Source organism: Pyxicephalus adspersus, chromosome 2 (genome assembly GCF_032062135.1).
Source record: "Pyxicephalus adspersus chromosome 2, UCB_Pads_2.0, whole genome shotgun sequence".
In the NCBI taxonomy this organism is placed as follows: Eukaryota; Metazoa; Chordata; class Amphibia; order Anura; family Pyxicephalidae; genus Pyxicephalus; species Pyxicephalus adspersus.
The window spans coordinates 122111467-122123482 of NC_092859.1; positions in this window are offsets into that span (position 1 = coordinate 122111467).

Consider the following 12016-nt stretch of genomic DNA (forward strand, 5'->3'; position numbering starts at 1 on the left):
TGAATAGTTTGGCAGTTTTTCTATCCGACAATGTAGAGCTACATAAGAGAGCCTTCTATGCATCATAATTTAATAGGAGAGAATAATTTTGGCTAGAACTGCACGGCATAAAGCTCAATTGACATCTCATATGTGCTAATATCATGACAATTTAGAGCTATGTTCACATCTGCAGCAAGATTAGGCAATCCCATGCAACTTTTTGTCCCCTGCATCACTGCTAGCTCCTAAAGAACCATTATTTGCACATAATACAGCGGGCGTTACTAACCGTTCACTGCTGCCCCTATTCATTGTCGATGGATTGGCATGAGCAAAATGCGACGTATAGATTTCGGGGTGTGAGAAATGGGTAACCACGCCTCAGTTTCCTGTCTGACTGAGGCAATGTTTCTTGACCTTTTTAACAGGTGGACAATCCTTGAAATAACTTTCGGGTCTTCAGGAACCCCTGCTGTAACTACTATATCAACAGATCTCCCGTACATTAGAGTGGTGGTCTGTAAGCAGAATGCTCCTTACATTGCTGGCTTTTGGAAAAGAATGTCGCCCTTACAGATGAAAAATCATTGCTTTTTATTAAACTTACTTGACAGACACAAATTTCTCAATTGTTCATTGTACCCCGGGGAACCCTTGGATTCTAAAGAACCCTGGTTGAGGAAAAACTGGCCTAAGATGTCAGTATTGAAATTATAAAAACATAAAGCTTTTAAATGACCTTGCTTACTTGGAACCTGCATGCTTCTGATTCTACAACATGTTCTCTATTAATATTTAATATTAATAAAGATAAACTGGTCTCCTCTATCATAATGTACTAATAGTTAAATATCAATCTTGTATATAAAATAATCTACATTTACAATAAAGTACAAGAAAACTTTATACTTTTAGTGTAAAATGAAGCAGGTTTTCTAAATAAAGCCACAGTAGCGTTATTGTCATCCTAAAAAATAGACCCCCCTCCCCTTTACCAATCTTTGATATACAATTTAAGATTTAAATTTCTGAGTGTAATTTATAGTCAAGAAAACAAATGGCAGTTCAAATGCAACTTATACCTTTCAATAATCAAGCAATTCCTGAATAAAAGACATTCTGATAATTTACTGTAGATTGATTTTATTAGACCTTTAAAACAATTCATGCAGTAATAAATCATGGATGGATTTTTGCTGCCACTTCACAAGCCATCAAATTAGTTAGTGCTTGGTAAAACCTCTGTGTTCAGCAGCGGCACAATCTGCTTTGCAAGGATCCAGGGATATTGTTAATTCCAAGCACAGCTGGAGTCCCCTCACTATTCAGCTGAGTTACACTTTTTAGAGGTGACAGACTGCCCAATCAGAAAGCCAGTAAATGCTGAGGACATTCTAATGAGAAGAAAAAGGTGCAGCAAAGGGAATTACCGGCCTCTCCAAAGATATATTCAACTAATTGAATGCTGAAATTTTATCCAGGCTGCATAAACTAATTGGACAGAAGAAAGTACAGCATGTGTATGTCCTTCCCACTTTCCCTTTAAATGCTCTACATCTAGTTTTTTTTTTCTTTTACAATTAAAGAATAATTACACCTTTATGAGAACAATAAAATTGCTGCTCTGTTGTTTTTATACCTGTCCCAGTCAGTGCCAGCAGCTTAAAAGGATGGCAATTTCAGCAGAAGCCTGTGAAATGTTTGGCAGAAAACATGATGAGTAACCGCCTAATTTCCGGTTACATAAAGGAGGACATGACTTTATATCTTGTGTTATCCATGCATTTGGGACAATATTGTTTAAAAAAAGGGGGAATCTGTTTCTGTCACGCATGCATGCACTTTGATACCAACTGTTGCAAGAGTTACCATCAGAATCAGCAATAAAATGTTTTTGTTTTTTTGTTTAGGCATGAATAGGTCAACTGAAGTTACCAGTCATTACCAACATTTACACCTCTTAGCTTATCTTCTCTATAGTGGAGTGATTTACATAAAAAATTTTAGCTTTTTGAAATACTTTTCCAGACTCCTAAGCATTGGCGACATTCTTTCTGAAGTCATTAGAGGGCTCTTTTCATGTTTGCAGGGTGACACCACACCCTAGATATTAAGAAATAAAATGAGACTGGTTCTACCTGTATACTTAAGAATTCTCTAATCATCAGCACCTAATCGAGAACCCTTCCCTCTAAATTCTTGGATTTTAAACAGTTGTCAATGTAAAAGTTTACTTATTTTTTTGTTGTGCCAAATCTGTATTTTAATTCATTTAAATTGATAATTATACACCTTGGCAAGTTTATTTGACTTTTTTAAAAGTATATCATCTTTATCCTTATGTAGGCAATGATCAATTGAAGATCTAATGTTTGTCAGGTAAAAATGTTGAAAAGTATAGCAATTTTAATGGGGTGTACATACTTTTTTTCACAATTGTATACAAATGTAGAAAATATATTTGGTAAACTGCCAACCTTACATGCTGTAAAACTTTTCATCCACCCTTTCTAGATACTTTGTCAAATTTAAATGAAACAGTGAATGTGACAATCATTTGCTTGGAAGATTCTCTTACTCATTCAGCAACATCTGTTTTGCAGAAAATGTGACTTTCACTGTGCATGCACTAAAATGCTTTACTTTGCACCATTCTAAAGTGGTAGATCTGTTTTTTTTTTTTTTAGGTATTTTACAGGTCTTAAAGGCATGAGTTGTGTAAAAAGTAAGGATATAAGGAACATGGTTTCCCAGACTAGTAATACTACTTGGTTTGAACCACAATTGTTAAATAAAATAACTCTGAACTATATTGAAGAATAAAAATTACAAACTGGTACAAACTGTGCTTGGTTTATACCGTCTTGTGTGATTCAGATGACTTTTTATTCTTATGCCTTTGTTTCTTTGTACTGTTACATGATTTAAACCATAATAAAAAAACTAATATAAAATCTAAAAAAGCACTTTGTATTCACAATAGGGGGGATAAAATCATGAAGAATATCGCAAACCGATTCAGTCTGACCATAGGAATTCAATATAAGTGAATAAATATGAAGACATAGGAGCACAACCAAGAGGTGCCAAAAAAGGGTTAATTGTTCATGGTGGGATCACCAGATATTCATTTATGAACACTACAGATCATACATTTTTTGATTGATGTTTTATTCTTTTATAATATTTCAAAAACTTAAAAAACACATAAATAACAGATGATTTTAAACACTCATGAGACTTTTTTTTTTGGTAGAAACAATTAAAATGTCATACTTTATTTAAACACATATGACCATCATATTACAATATTGTTCTCAGTATAACATGTTCCTCTACACAGAGAACAATCCTATATACTAAATGAGGGATGTAATTATGCACAGACCCAACCTGCGCGCAAAAACCACAAGCGCCGCCACACAAAGCGCGCACGCCACCACCGCTGAAACAGTTGTCATGGTGAAGTGTAAACGTGCCAAAACAGGTGACACTTTCGGGCACTGTGCTCTACTCCACAGTGCCAGTGTCAAAACAAAGGAGCTGGTGACACTTTCAATGTTCTCCATTCCACAGTGCTTCACATTAGGATTGTTCAGTGTTAAATGTAAGTTCAATTATAGTTCCTACCTGCAAATGACTTCGACCTAATGACACAGCCACAGAAAAGCAAAAACGAGCCCGTATGGATAAAAAAAATTAACGAAGAATTAATGAAAAATTAAGCGTGATTGTAAGTAATTGCCATTCTTGGATTTACGTTTCTTTTGAGAATTGGGGATTTACTGGTTTTGTAATATGAGTGTTTTGAATTATCTGTGAATATTAGGAATGTGGTACATTTTGTTTTTCTTTGTTTGTCCTCTATACTGGCTGGTCACATACCAGCATTGAGTTATTTCCAAAGAGACCCCTATATTGTTTTGTATGGTATGGGTGAAACCAAAACATGTGTTGGAAATGCAGAATGGCTGGTATTTGAAAGCAACAAACAGAAGAAGAATGTATGTGCTCTTGCCACACATACACATTGTTGTCTTTGGACATCACGGACCCATGCAATTCCCTTGGGACGTAACAGGAGAGAAGAAAATGAAATATCTCCTGTTAATAGAATATGCATGTAAATTGTGAAATTTACACAAATGCAGAATACGTGAAATTATTGTCAGCAGAGCCATTTCAAACCTTTACCTATTTTGAAACCTGTTTATTTAAATATATATCTTTGAAAATTCTAATCGTATAACCTAAAATAGCAATTACACCTACTGAAAAGAAAACCACAATCTTATAACATTTTTTGTTAAGTGGAACCATTTTAAAAATTTGCTTATAAAACTTAAAACATTTTTAATAAAACCTAATCACTGGCCTGATTGCTCTATCTGTCAAAATAACTGAGATCTGGCACATCCTGGCTTCCCTTGCAGCTGTCGGGACTGAACCCCTGCACGCCTGAATTTAACACACCTCTGACTAAAAAGAATACTCACTATATGCCCATTTTTCGTGCCTAAATCCACAGTTGCATTACGTTGTGGTCCAGAGTCTTCTCTTTGTCCATGCAGAGGAGATCGTCTATGGAATTTAAATTAATTATGACTAGGATTTTAATGTTTTTGATCATTGTGACATAACTTGGTAAAAAATGCACTAAAACAGGAGTTGTCCACTTTTTGAATCGTCTTTTCCTAAATTGCTCTATACCTCCTGGCCTTAAAGTCACAGTGGTTAAGAAGTGAGATTACACAATGAGAAACAAGGCAATTTAATGGGGGGGGGAGTACAAAGGGACAATAAATATGGGAACGAGAAGGCAGTCTGATACTTTGGTGCTGACTTTAAAGCTACAATTTTACTCAGTCTTGCACAGTTGTACAGGAATAATTGACTTCAATATCAGCTTTTCGGTAACTTTGAACCTGCAGCAAGTCAGAATTTGTCTCATTTCCTGGTTGATGTACATCCAGCATCATATATTCCTTTTTTCCCCACAACTTGGCCTGTATCTTTCATTCATTCATTTCTGTCTATTCTGAAATCTCAGCATCATGTGGATGTTTCCAGGAAGCTATGTACTGTAAATCATCTTGATGTCGTCCCCCTCCCATCGGACATATTCTGTTAGGTACTATGAGACACCTTCCGAGGTAGATATAATTACTCTCTGCAAAGAGAACATACTATTTGCGGTTAGTTATAATGTTTATATGTGTATGTATATGATATATATAAAATTATTTACTTTTTTTTTTCTCTTGAAGCTGAAATATTACATCATCGATCTGTTAACATAAGGGTTTTATTTCATATATTGTTAGTCTCTTTTTGAGCCTTGGGTAGTCTTTGCCCATATTTAACCTTGCCAGGGTTAAAACAGGATCAGTGTTCTCTCTTATCTCTCTCCTACAGGCTTCCTCCACTGTCAGATTAAAGGAGCATCTTCCTCAACCTGTGACCTCTCTACATAATATAATGGCCCTGGGGAGATCATTGTAAATCTTCTTAAATTTATACCATCTTTTTCATATTGGATATTCTTCTTCTGTATTTATACTGTTTCAATATTTATTAGCAAAATGTGTAAAATTAAAGCTCAATTAAAGAGGAAAAACAAATACTAATAGAATATTATAAACAAAACCCAACAAAACATATTTACTTACTGCAAGCTTTAGTTGGCATTCATAGCAAGCCTCAAAAAACAAAGGGTTTGTTCTTGTGTCAGTAGGTAGAGCTGTGTTAGTTGACTGACACTATGTCCAGAATCACTGGTGTATAGCACTGATGTAGTCTTATTATGCTGCTATTCATTTCTTTGTTCATACAGATATTCTGAAATTTCTCTATCAGGGAAAGGTATGGATAGTTTAACTTCTTAGGAAATTTTATGTTTAAATCCATTGTATTTTGGATTACTTAATGAGGTTCCTGTTTTAACTGATTTTTGCCTGCACTGTATATTCTTGTTTCCTTGTACCCTAGCCTAGTAAACCAATGTGATAAAGAGTTTAGAAACCATCTTCATATTTATTTTTATTGTAAAAAAAATGTACATTTTTCAGTATGTATAAAAAAAACAAACAAGAAAAACAAGAAAACAAATCTCAAGGAACAAAGTGCAACTGATACAATGAAGAAAGGGAAAAAATAACAGAGCTACATATTCAAAATCTTGTCTCAAACAAGGAGGAGAGAATAAACCTACTGATTTAATGAAATGTACAAACCAGCAATTTCAGTAAACACCCCATCTTCATATGTTACTAATCTACTTTTAGAAAGTGAGGAGTAATACAAATTAAATATCAATTTACTTTACAGATACCCCTAAAGGTTTGAGTGTGTTTTTTCTTTTTTTTTGTTACATCTTACCTGATATATAATATACAGTATAGATATTTTATACGCTACAAAAAAAATCATAAGGTAATATAAAATAACTTCATAGAATGTGTCATTAGGAGAGGACCTTTTGATACCTGCCAGGGTTATTCCTGCTACATCTGACTCTGACATGTTGTCGGTCCCAGGTGATGCCCTATCCTCCTCCCCTAGGTAAGTTTGGAGGGAAATTTTCCTTTGTTTTTTTTAAGATGAATGGAATAATTGACAACTTGCATTGGTGCAGATTTATCCTAGTAGTATATTGACCATTTTCTTTTTGTACAGATCACTGAATAATGATGTTTCAAATGAAATGGCAATAAAATGTATTGTTATAGGTTTTATATTTTGGTATAAATCTCTTCATGATATCCTGATTCAGAGCTGTTTGGCCCTATTTCAGGGTATGTTTGAAGTATTATACTTGTTTTGAGTACAATGCATGTCTCAATGAAGATCAGAATTTGTTTTTGTAGATTTGTCTCCTTGCTTCATCAGCATTTATTTTTTGTATCCATTACATCAGATATTATTATAGCCTGTTATTAGTACAGGAGAGAAAATAAATGATTTGTGCTGGAGATGCTGGACATGATCACTGGTGGCATCAGGAATGTTCTATCTGTATTCTAGAGCCAATCTGAAGTCACAAAGTATTTTGAATTCTTTACAACATTGTATGCAGTCAATAAAACCTAAATCAGGACTGCAGTTTTTACACAAAACATTCTAGTTTTTCTTTTCTACCTCCCCAAAAAACAAAGGAAAAATTGATGCATCTCCAGAACATGTGTTCATGACAGCTTGGATCTGAAGGAAGTTGAGTGAATGGGCAGTAGTAATTTTAAGTTAAGGTTCACTGCAAGCGATGGCAGAAAATGTGGAATCGGCTCCCTCAGGAAGTAGTTTCAGCAATTACTATAGATTGCTTTGGAAAAAGCTGGATGATTTTCTAGAAGCACAGAATATAACTGAGTAATAAGGATTTATAGTAAAGATAACAGAGACTGTTGATCCAGGGGACATCCAATTGCCTAATGGAATCAGGAAGGAATTTTTTTTCCCCGTTGAAGCAAATTGGACCAGGGTTTTTTTGCCTTCCTCTGGACCAGCTATGTTTTATAGGGTTTTATATCTGTGATATGTTTATTTCCCTAGTGGTTGAACTTGATGGATCTTTGCCTTTTTTTTTTTTTCAGCCTGGCCCACCATGTAACTATGTAACATTCGCTGAATGGGATGACACTAATAAGGAACGTTGCAACATAATCATGCAATCCTTTTGCTATTCTTTGGTTGAGAGTTTTACTTTTTTATATGCATCAGCTACTTTATATTATGTTTTAATAAACTTTCAAACCTTAGAGTCATGTGCTGCTGGATGTATTTTTGATTGAATTTTCCACTGATAAATTCTTCTGAATTGACCCCAATGTTCAGGTTGATTCAGGAGCTAGTTTTGAAGTCAACGGAGGAACAATTTGGGTTCATATTCTGGTCTCTGGATGTTTGTAGAGCAGTAAAATGCATAGGATGATCCCCCCATGCGTGCAGTGAAAAACAAAAGGTGGAAAGCCCTGGGAAGGGGCAATTTATCCCTTATACCTAATTTAGGTTTTGAGGGCAACATTGGAGAGATGCACATCCTTCTATTTACAGATTAGCGGGGTCTCTAACAATGTGTAATTATGGTAGAATCTGGACTTGCCACACACACATATTGTGTTAATGTATGACTACATACTATGCGTTTATTCTGTACAACCACTTTCAGGTAGTATCAAATATTGGAATCATTCTACTAGGCAAAAATGTTTCCTGCTTCTACTTGTATTTAAATGTCCTCTACATCAAACAAATAAACCTCAGGCAATTGACAGGTATGGCGCAGCTCATTAATATCCAGCCAGTGGCCTACAACAGACATAGGGCCAGATTTATGAAAGCTTTCCAAGACTGGAGAAGGTAGATCACTGGTGATCCAACAAACCTGGGATAAATCTGGTCCAAGATAAACACCCATGTATTCATAGTTGGCAAATGCTTTAAATTAAATCCATTTTTCAATCCAAGTTTTCTGGATCACCCTGGTTCTTCCATGATAGTTTATCTTCTCCAGTATTGGAGAGCTTCAATAAATCAGGGTTTTTGTGTGCATATTATTGAATACAGCTGCTAGCTGATGACCGGCACAATATACAGCTCAAAATGTCCAGCCAGCACCCAATACCAGCTATACCATACAGCTCATTTATCTTGTGGATGATAACCAGTGTAGTGTACAGCCCAGTGAATCCAGCTGGTAACCAATAACAGGTGCTTAAAGGAAGTTTGTGAGAGCCAGGGCCCTAAGCCTGTTTGCAAGACTCTAGTTCAAAAAGCGCAACTAACAAATAGCTTCTGATAAATATTTACAATTAAAGTAATGCAGTTGTGTAACAGTTTGTAGTGAACAGTAGACCGTGTCCTCCTCATATTCTGACCTCTGACCTGACCTTTCCACAGAGTTTTCACATGACCTGATGAGAGCACAATGAACTCATTTAGTGACACTCACTATGCCTGCATTTAGTAGCATTTTATTTTACAGTGCTGTACTACTGAAATTGTTCTGAGCAAAGATTTGTCCTTTGGAGTCATCATATGCTCTTGTTTTTAAGGGGTGGTGAGTGCCAGCATCCTGACTATGACTTATTATGTCTTTTTAGGCAATTCTTCCTTGACTTTTCCATCTGGATATTTAATGTTCTGCCATGTAGACTATTTTTTACTGCTTTATTATGCTTCTAAAATTTTTATATTAATCAGTAGAATGCAGTACTATTTTGTTGTTTTAGCTGCAAATTATCAAGCAAAGCTTTAAGGGTGTTTCGGCTACACAGTCAACAATTCCGACTCTTGTTGCTGGAAGTACCATAATTTGCCATCAGTAATTCGGGCCTGACCATAGGATGGCCTTCAGTTTAATCAGATTATGCATTCATTTTCATGTAATTCACATATATAGTGCTTCCATTTATGGACCCTGATTTGTCTGTACCTCCATACTAAACAGTTATGATCCAGGTTTAATACATAATATATATCTCTATAAATGTTTTTTATATACATTTTGTGACCAGAGGTCATTAAAGCCTAGAAGACAACCAAATTTAGCAGCATCAGTATGCATCAGCTAACTTGACTATAATGAAATCTACTTAGCAAAATATTTTTTTCTGAAGACACTTTTTGTATTAGAAAATATTCAATATAAAATCAGTTTCCAACATCTTAGAAACTTATCCTTCATAAAAAAGCCAAAACTTCAGTGCCTGTGTTTCATTTTTCTGCAATGCACACATATATATAGAATAGTATAGAATGGCCTGTTGTGGACTTATTTTCCTTTCCTGTTTGGAATATGGTAAAACTTTATTGTGCATAATACAGTACACCACGGGGAATGGCCGATTGCAGATAAGAGTAGTTTCCAGTTAACTGAGGTTACTCTGAAACTGAGGGTTCTCAGCCATTCAGCACTAGACTTGAATGGGGAGACTTATCCCTGATTCACCTCTAATGTTGAATGGCTGAAAAATGAAAACCCTGATGACGCTTGAGCTGTCATCAGGGTTTCTCTTTTCTCAGCCAATCACAGAGCAGAGCAATCAGTGGAGCTCCGTTTTGCTCTCCTGACAGCTACTCTCCCGCAGCCCCAGTATGTGGTATGTGTTCTTGTATGCAGGAGCAGTCAAGAAAGCGAAGCTGTCGGGTGCCGGTTATCTAAACTTTCCGGTTATCTGAGTTCTACAAAACCAGGGTTCTACAGTATATGCAATCTGCTGCTGTGCAATCAGGAACAGCAAACAGCTTTGGGAAACCAAACCTTATTGCGGCTGTGCCAGCAGTATAGATCTTCAAAAAGGAACGTGGGAACCAGACTGCGATCTTCCACTGTCATGGCCTCATTCAAACAATAGTTCCCAAACTCTCCTATTCACTAGATGGCCTATTCTGCCTTTAGTATCCATTATATTGGATGCATATACTATGGGCCTGATTCAATAAAGTTCTCAAAGACTGGAGAAGATGACTATCATGGAAGGGTGATCCATCAAACTTGATATGGATCTAGTCCAGAACTGAAAACATTTGTTAAGTAAAAGAAAGATGATTTAAAAAAAAAAAAAAAAATTCTGGGTTTACTTTTATCAACCAAGTTCTCCCATGATGGTCTATCTACTCCAGCCTTGGAGAGCTTTAATAAATCTGGCCATATGTATGTATCCTTTTTTTTTTTTTTTTTTTTTTTTTTACAGCATCCTAAGCAAAATGGCCATGTATTATTTCACTACTAAAACAAAGTAGCGGCTTCCTCTGAACTTCTCTGTAGCTATAATTATCCGGAGGTCTCTGGTATAGTGCACTGTCTGGAGCTCCTCTTTACAGCTATTTGTTAAACCAAGCGGTCAGGAGGTCAGGTCAATCCTGGCCTTGTAACATCAGATGGGAGCACCTTGGCAAAGGCTTTTTGTAAGCTTCAGTAATAACATGCATCATATTCTGCTCTTTATCATCTTTATTCAATGCAGTATGTCAATACTGTTCACACTTCCCAGGAAACCATTTTTATTAGAAGAACCTGTTTCTTTAAAATAAAACGTCCCCGGTTTTGGGTTATAATCCATGATTATTGTGTGCAAGCTTTAAGTGATGAGGATTGATGTTTACATTCCTGACAGACAAATGCATTATTAACAGTAGCTTTTGTAGGCTAAATATCCGTTCCATCAGTAAGTGTATTGTCCCGGCATAGGTCACAGAGGCACAGCACTCCAATGACAAGCTGATCTATAAATAAATTACAAACTTGAGCCAGAGCAGTGGGGGTGGAGAGTGAAAGAGAAGGAAGAGCAATCTTGCTTCATTGTTCCCGGAGTAAATATACAGAAGATCTCACCTTGGTTTTATATACAGCTTGTTCTAGTTACTTTCTATATTGGTTACATAATTGGGGTACCAAAATCATTTCATCTGAAAAGTATGGAAGAGCTAAATTTAATGCCCTGCTTGATGTGTGTATTTATATTGCCCTCCCTGAGATGGCAAATGCTGATGTTGCAGGATCATTATTTGCTGTGCCTTGTTTGGATGGCAGGCAGCACTTTGACTAATAGTGAAAAACATCTGTTATTGATCAGACCACTGCACAGCTGGGAAATTTGCAATGAAGGTCATTTTTTCAGAATATTTGCATGCATTTGTGCAAACAGGTAATTGTACTTTTAATGAATCATGGTTGTCAGAACAGATGGGTGTTGCATGAAGGTATTTATTCAGATCAAAAAATTGCCAATACTAATTTACTCACTACGGATGAAATAATGTGGAATCTAGATGAAATGATGTAGAACCCTGTCCTCTTTACACCCTATAGTGACCCTGTCACGCTAAGTTTTTAATACCATATATAGATTATATAAATTGACTTTCTAGTTGCCCATGTTTTGAATTTCCTATACATTTATACTCCCCCAGCTGTTATTCACTTTTGGTGTGGGAATACGTGTCCCCTGCAGCATGTAATTGCTTTTTCTGGCTCATAATAACCCCCTAAGGTTTAGTCTACATGGACACTTTCAAACATTTTAAAGTCCATGTT